This window comes from Sinocyclocheilus grahami, unplaced genomic scaffold, assembly GCF_001515645.1.
Source record: "Sinocyclocheilus grahami isolate Dianchi unplaced genomic scaffold, SAMN03320097.WGS_v1.1 scaffold765.1, whole genome shotgun sequence".
Classification (NCBI taxonomy): domain Eukaryota; kingdom Metazoa; phylum Chordata; class Actinopteri; order Cypriniformes; family Cyprinidae; genus Sinocyclocheilus; species Sinocyclocheilus grahami.
The window spans coordinates 516043-525145 of NW_015505944.1; positions in this window are offsets into that span (position 1 = coordinate 516043).

Below are 9103 nucleotides of genomic sequence, written 5' to 3' on the forward strand. Positions count from 1 at the left end.
ATATATATATATATATATATATATTATATGCTCTAGGAAAGCCTTGAATATATTATGATAATATATTATTGATAATATATATAACTCCATGGATTTGGATGGCAATAAAATCCGACTAACCCCTATAAATGTTGAAAATAGCTTACGTCACAATGAGAAACAATAACCATCTGAATAGGGCTTTTGTGTGGAACATGAACTAGACACGTTCTTGAGAGATTAATTGTCCTGTAAGTTCTTAAAAGAATTCTCTTGAATAACAAGCAGATAAAATCTGAAAAGAGATTAGTTTAGTCCAAGAACCCACTGTGTGCTTCCATGAAATTCCCTTGAGAAGAATCTGCAAATCAGCAGTATTAAACCCAATTAAATCATTGGAAATTCTATTTTGCTAGAGTAGTGAGCCTTGGCTCTTCTCCATCATTCTCCCTGACTGTGTTAAGTTTGGTTGCATGGAGCCTACAGCTCATGGGCCACTTTAAAACTTAATTCACTCTGTGCCAGCCTTCCATCATCCTCTTCTAATAACCACAACTATCGCAGACAATGTGACATCTCCCTGGACAGACGAAGAGATAATATTCTTTCCCCAGCCTTCAGGGGGAAGTCAGAAGCTGAGATTGAGTCGAATGCTCTCCTGTTGGCAGGCCATAGCTCATGAAAAACTGGCACGTTGGAGAGACGCGAAAGGACTTGGAGCCAAATGTGGAGCAGACCACGTCCCAGACAGCTGCGGCGGCAGGGGGGAACGAAGGTTCCTGTGACAATCGTGATAAAGGCTTCAAAACTCCTGCAAGGATTTTACTGTCGGGTAACAAAGTCTGAGGGGTGACCTGGATTCAGAAGCTTAACAGAGGATTAGATGGCATTCTTTGAGGCGGATTTTACGCTGTGTTTTTATTTGAAAAGGAGTTACACTGTGGCCATCCGTATAAGCTCTTGTTGTCATTCTTTCAGGAAAAAGAAAAAAAAAAGTTTATATTTTTCACAAAAATTTAATTTCTGTCATAATTTATCCTTGTTGTTCCATCCTACCTTCTTGCTTCTCACATCTCCAGTATATACAGTATATCTAAGACTTATGGCCATGAGTCTAAGAAATGCATTTTGAACGCTGTTCAAAAAATAAATAAATAAAACAACAACAACAACAACAGAACTGCATATTTTCAGTTTACAGGACCTTTTGAGTCACAAAAACACTAAAAAAAAGTTTTTACTCAGAAATTACAATCTTGAAAAAAAAATTTTTTTTTACACAAAAAGTACTAAGACATGTGAATTACATTAAGTCCGATGAAAGACTAACATAATTACCCCAAATGTTGTCCCAACTAATAAAACAGCTGTCTGAACAAACAGTTTTATATTGATCAATACTGCTGAAATGTTAAAGAGTTAGTTCACCCAAAAATGAAAATATTGTCATTAATTACTTGCCCTTATGTCGTTTCAAACCCGTAATACCTTCGTTCATCTTTGGAACACAAATTAAGATATTTTTGATGGAATCTGAGAGCTATCTGACCCTCCATAGACAGCAACGCAACTGAAATGTTCCCAAGTCCAGAAACGTAGCAAGGAGATCTGTTAAATAATCCATGTGACATCAGTGGTTCATCCGCAATTATACGAAGCTGCGAGAATACTTTTTGTACGCAAAAGAAAAAAAAACGACTTTATTCAACAATTCGTCTCCTCTGCATCACCCTGGTGCCATTTTGGAGAATATCCGCTGGACGTAAACAGCGTAAACAGGACGTAAACTGTTCTGTGTCAGCTGCATCACACGGATACGCTGTTTCTGTACAGATCAATTCACAACAACGTTGGAAACAGATCCGGCGTGACACAGCTGACACAGAACAGCATAAGCTGTTTACGTTCAGCTGATACTTTCCAAAATGGTGCTACAGGGTGATGCGGAGTAGGGCTGACCGATTTTGGAAAATAATCTAATTGCGATTTTATTTTACCAATATTGCGATTGCGATTTAATATGCAATTATTTTTTAAAGCTCTTTATGTTCTGTATTATTCAACAAAGACAAGCTATAAATCATTGTATAGTATGACCAACATACTATTAGATAGATTAAACCTAAATGTTCTTTTCTGTAAGCCAGGCCTATATGTTACGATGAAATTAGGTGATGCATGAATTTATATGAATTACATTTTTATTTAACATCTACAATCACAGTATATTGACTGATTTGTTGAACTTCCAACCTTGTAAGCATGTAATAATTATGTTTAAATAAGCCTGGTGTAAACATGAATATGAAAGTCAGTAACAAATCACACAAACTAAAGTAGATTGCAGAAATATAAAAACAAATCTGTTGCTTTACCACACTACTAAATACTAATTAATTAAGTCACTGTAATAAACATATGTAAACATGTGGACTGCATTAAACACTGTCTGTTAACTTTAGACCAGTGGTTCTCAAACATTTTTGGTCGCGCCCCCCTTTAAACCTATAAAAAAAACTGCCCCCCTTTCCCAAATCCCCATTCCACCTCAGGCTACCAAATTATTTCACTAAACATTATGAAAAATTAATGCTTTTTTAATATAAAAAACCTACAGGGAAAAAACACCTGCATCACTTGAAACATTGAAAAATAGCATAAAGAGAATAACTGTTATTATTATTATTCTCTCTCTATCGCGTGTCACGTGACCGAGTGTAATCGCAGCCTCTGTGATTGAAAAATCGCATTTTCTCATATCGCGATATTATCGCAAATGCAATTAATCGTTCAGCCCTAATGCGGAGGAGACGAATTGTTCAATAAAGTCTTTTTTTCTTTTGCGTACAAAAAGTATTCTTGTAGCTTCGCATTATTGCGGTTGAACCACTGATGTCACATGGATTATTTTACAGATCTCCTTGCAAAGTTTCTGGACTTGGGAACATTTCAGTTGCGTTGCTGTCTATGCAGGGTCAGACAGCTCTCAGATTCCATTAAAAATATATTAATTTGTGTTCCGAAGATGAACGAAGGTCTTTGAAAGGTTTGAAACGTCATGAGGGTGAGTAATTAATGACAGAATTTTCATTTTTGGGTGAACTATCTCTTTAAGAGTCTGTGAGTTACCAGCATGCATTGCAGCATGAATAAATTATGTGGTTACTGTTATCGGACTGTTGTTTTGCCGTTTGCAGAATTGTATTTATTTATTTATTTGTTTGTTTGTCATTTGTGTTTGTCAAGTGTTCAGGTCTTTGCTTTGTACAATGATCATGCCTCCAGATACATGGCTACCAGACTGAACAATTTATTGTGTTACTAATTGAAAATCAACTGAACGAGAAATTTGTAATTGAATAAAGTATTTATTGGCTAAATGAGGCATTTTGCCAGTAGGCCACAAACCAATTAAAAATCAACAAAACAAAGTAGTGTTACTTTGGACAAATTTTCAATGGTCTCAACAATGGTTGAGACAATTAAAAAATCTGAAACTTTTTACATTATTTTGTTAGAGAAGTATGTTCAATGATATATACCAGGGATGGACAACTTTGATAGTGATGAGGGCCAGCATTTTTTCTCCTTTATACCAAGGGGCCAGATTACTAATTGTAACAATTGAGGCATCGTGACAACGAAGTGGGGATCCAATAGCAGGCTTTATTAAAAAGAGCGTAGTCAGGACAGGCAGGGTCAGATACCAGCAAACAATAACATCCAAGGCAGAGACAAAAGAGTAATCCAACAAGACGGGCAATGATCAGGGCAGGCAGCAGTCAATCAAAAACAAGGTAACAGTCCAAGGAACAAAACACGAGAAAGGCAAAACTTAGGAACATGGAAACTAGAAAACACGGAAGGGCTAAACATTCAATCACCAGCCATGACAGAGAGTGTGTGTGCTATTCTTATAGGCCTACTAATGTGAGACAGCTGTGAACTGATGATGAGATCTGATGAGAAACAGGTGATGCACTTGATGCGTCCGGGCAAAGGATTATGGGAAATGGAGTCCTGAGTGAATGGCAAGGTACAGAATGGAGTTGGAGCTGGAGATCATGACAGAGCCCCCCCCCCAAAGAGTGGCTTCCAGACGCTCCTTAACCTGAACAGACCAGAGTCCAGGAGGGAGGTGGAGTGGAGGCGGAACAGGGGGAGGGATGGAGGGCCAGGTCCATGAGGGATGAGAGGAACAGGGGACTGAGACAGAGCCGGCGGAGCGGAGAGCCAAGGAGGACCTGGCGGAGCAGAGGGCCAGGGCATTGCAGTGAGCCAGGGCATATCCGACAGAGCAGGGAGCCAGGGCAGAGCTGAAGACCACCAGAGCAGAGCTAAGGACCACCATGGCTGAGCAGGCGGAGCAGAAGACCACCAGGGCGGAGCTGATGGTGCAGGATACCACCAAGGCGGATCAGGCAGAACTGGAACATAGAGCACAGAGAGGTTAACAATGGCCTCAGCGGCCGTAACAAGACTCGCAGACAGTTCAGAAATGGCATCTTTAGCCATAACACGGTGAGCAGAGAGTTCAGGGGCAACCTTTTTGACCGTGGCTGGAATGTCAGAGAATTCAGAACCGACCTCCTTGGTCGGAACAGGACATACTAAGAGTTCAGAAACGGCCTTCTTAGCCATAACAGGATAGGCAGAAAATTCACAGACGGCCTCCATAGCTGTGACAGGACAGGCAGAAAGTTTACAGACGACCTTCTTGGTTATGACAGGGCAAACAGAGAGTTCGGGAGAGGCCTCTTCGGCCGATTCAGAGCAGGATAAAAGTTCATAAGTGGCCTCCGTAGCCTTGACAGGACAGGCAGAGAGTTTGCAGACGGCCTCCATAGCCATGACAGGACAGGCAGAGAGTTCACAAACGGCCTCCATAGCCGTGACAGGATGGGCAGAGAGTTCACAGATGGCCTCCATAGCCATCACAGGACAGGCAGAGAGTTTGCAGACGTCCTCCATAGCCGTGACAGGACGGGCAGAGGGTTCACAGACGGCCTCCATAGCCGTGACAAGAGAGGCAGAGAGTTCACAAACGGATACTACTGACACCTCTGGAGGTTCTGCAGCAGATGCCGCCACCTCTGGAGGTTCTACAGCAATACCAGCAGGAAACAGGGAGAGTTCATTAACATTCTCCTTAACAGGACAGGTACAGAGTTCAGCAACGGTCTCTTTGACCGTGACAGGACAAACTGAAAGTGTATTGCTGGGCGCCACCACCATACCAAGAGCCAAAGCGAGCGCCGCCACCTCGGAGGGTTCTGCAGCCTCAGCCGCCACCTCTGGAGGACCTGGAGCGAGCACCGCCATCTCTGGAAGTTCTGTGGCAGTGTATGCAGCCCAAACACACCAAAAAGTGATTCCCATCATGGGAAGCGCTTCAGACAGGGAAATCAGTTCAGGAACAGGATGGCTAGAGTGAGTGGGTTTGGGGATACCAGCTGCACGTGCAGACACCAGCGGCGCATCCCTCACACTGGATACCAGACTGGGATACCGAAGGGCTGACCTTGATAATCTGGGTGTAACAGACAGGACGTGACATGACTCTGGATGATCAGCTGTGATGCGACGTGACTCTGGATGAATAGCTGAGACGCGACATGATTCTGGACGAACAGCTGAGATGTGACGTGGCTCTGGACGAACAGCTGAGACGTGCTGAGATTCTGGGCGATCAGCTGTGACGTGACGTGACTCTGGACGAACTGCTGAGATATGACAAAACTCTGGATGAACAGCGGAGACGTGGAGAGACTCTAGAAGATCAGCTGTGACGTGACGTGATACTGGATGAACAGCTGAGACGTGACAAGGCTCTGGATGAACAGCTGAGACATGACGAGGCTCTGGCAGACCAGCTGAGACTTGACTTGACTCATGAAGATTAGCTGTGACTTGACTTGACTCAGGAATGGAAGCTGTGACTTGACTTGCCTCATAAAGATCCGCTGTGACTAGACTTGACTCATGAAGATCAACTGTGACTTGACTTGCCTCATGAAGATCAGCTGTGACTAGACTTGACTCAGGAAGATCAGCTGAGACGTGACGATGCTCTGGAAGACCAGCTGAGATGTAGCGATGCTCTGGAAGACCAGCTGAGACGTGACGAGGCTCTGGAAGATCAGCCGAGACGTGATGAGGCTGTGGAAGACCAGCTGAGATGTGACTTGAACCAGGAAGATCAGCCGTGATGTGACTTGACTCAAAACGATCAGCCTTGACTTGACTCAGGAAGATCAGCTGTGACTTGACTTGACTCAGGGAGATCAGCTGTGACTTGACATGGCTCAGGCTCTGGCTTGGCAGGCTTGACGTGAGCAGGCTCTGGAACGGCGGCCATGATTGGACGAGACTCAGGAATGGCAGCCATCTTGCAAAAAGTATCTTGATTAGCAGCCATTTTGGGCAGAGACTCTGCTTCTCCCACAGTAAAAGGAGAGTCACATAACAACAGCGCATAGTCCATACTGTCCCTCAAACTACCGTTAAACTACCCTCCAGGTAACAATGATTTAGCTGGTTCACAGAGTCCAAAATGGAACAAGTCCTTAAACAAAACTTCATCATAAAGCGGTACTCGATATGACAACTCAAAGAACCGGTGAACATACTCCTCAATAGATAAGCCTCCTCGATGAAGATGTAATAGCTGGTCTACTGGGTCCATGCTTGGGCTGGGCTGGATCCGGGTGTGGCTGGTGATTCTGTAACGATTGAGGCGTCGTGACAACGAAGTGGGGATCCAATAGCAGGCTTTATTAAAAAGAGCGTAGTCAGGACAGGCAGGGTCAGATACCAGCAAACAATAACATCCAAGGCATAGACAAAAGAGTAATCCAACAAGACAGGCAATGATCAGGGCAGGCAGCAAATCAGGGCATTTTCAATCAAAAACAAGGTAACAGTCCAAGGAACAAAACACGAGAAAGGGAAAACTTAGGAACATGGAAACTAGAAAACACGGAAGGGCTAAACATTCAATCACCAGTCATGACAGAGAGTGTGTGTGCTATTCTTATAGGCCTACTAATGTGAGACAGCTGTGAACTGATGATGAGATCTGATGAGAGACAGGCGATGCACTTGATGAGTCCGGGCAAAGGATTATGGGAAATGGAGTCCTGAGTGAATGGCAAGGTACAGAATGGAGTGCCCTCTAGAGGAGCTCATGGGCACTCCAGCTGGAGATCATGACACTAATCCACATCCACACACCTTTTACACGATTTTACTCAATTTCCTTTTTATTGAAGGAAATTAAAGTATAACTATGTCATTTGTTTTTAAAGATTTTATTAAGTATAAAACTTGTGCAGTTAGGCTAATTCAGAAGGAAAACGTTGTTGTCAATGGACAGAAATATTACCCCGACAAGCCAATGTAAACATCTCAATTGCATTGTCTGTAAATTTGCAACAAACAAATATACAGAGGTCCTTTTTTCATTAGTAGCCTACAGAACATTCTCAAAACAACCTAAAAGGACAGTTAAAAAGGGCTTAATTAAAAAATTTAATTTATTCTAAATGGTACCATAAAATAACCTGGTATCTGCAGGATTTTTAAAATCAAATTTAAGACCTTTAAATAACTTTTTAAGATCTGCACTTCACATTTCAGCCTTTAAACATTTTTTTAAGAAAAGGGATGAGTCAAAAGTATCAATTATTATATTAATTTAAACAATTATTATCAATTAATTATTATATTAAATAACATAAATATATCTTAGTGTCTTAATTGTTTAGATTTTTATAAAGCATTCGCTTTTTGTCGATCCACTGGTTCACATTTAAAAATATGTAGCAAAAATAGCAGATGGGCTTATTGAAAAAGCAAATTTGTTCTCTGCCAGCAGGTTTTACTTTCGAAACTGAGCATATAGTGGTTTCCCCGGTAACCGCAGTACACAAAGCTGACTGCAGGGCTCAAGTTTATTCAGTGAAATCATAGCCTTTTGAAGTTTAATCGTTGTATTAATCCATATAACGATTCTTGTCTTTCCGTCCCCAAAGACCTCTTATAATTTAGACTTTTTGTACCATTTAAGAGTTTGCATGCAAGAGTTTGCAATGTAAACAATTTAACTGAAGACGTTTTAAGGACCCACGGAAACCCTAATAAGAACATAGTCCAGTGCAAACATTTCTGTCATGCATTTGGAAAAAAAGCTTTTGTTGACTATGAATTTTACCTTTAAAATTTGAGGCAAGTGCAACTCTGGCGTCCCCGTTGTTTGTGAGCTGTGGTGTGATGGCGATTTAAATAAAATACAGATTTCCAAACAATCGAAACATATAGGTATACCCTTAAACTTGGTAAAAAGATCATCTGTTTTCCATCTTAACTGGAAAATACTGTTTTCACGGTCAGTTTTTCATTTATTATTTGCTAATGTTAGTGAATGTTTACATTAGGGTGTAGTAGACACGTCCTACTACGCTGAAATTAATAGGGGAGCGGCTGGAAACTAGCAACCTCTCCTGGTTGGAGATAGTATTAACATCATAAACTTAAAGCAATCTTTACATGACTTGCTTTTCAAATGTTTTAAAATTGATCATCCGAGTCTAATATGATCCAGCGGGCCGTACTAAAAGACACTGCGGGCCGTATACGGGTGCCAGTTGCCCATCCCTGATACATACCATATACTCTCTTCTCAAAATAAAATATATATTTAAAAGCTCATACTTGCATATGCAAAATGCAGGAACAAACCTCACAAGTTTTTGTGAATCAAGCAAGCACGTTTGAGCTTCTGTTGACTATATTTGATGTGCTCTATGTGCATTGCAAAAAAAATACAATTCTGTTCATCATATAAAAGTGACGAATTCTCTTCAGAGGACTTGGACTAATTGTAATTTTTGGGTGAACTATCCCTTTAAAGCTTGCATGTTTTGGCAGAATGGAGGGTGAATTGGTGAAATGGCTTTCAGTGGAGGGACAGAAATCTCTCAGGTTTCAATCATTTATGTTCAAAGATGAATGAAATGTTTATGGGTTAGCAACAGCGTGAATTTTGTGTATGTCAACAGTAAAATTTCATATATATATATTTATATATATACAGTATATATATATATATATATATATATATATA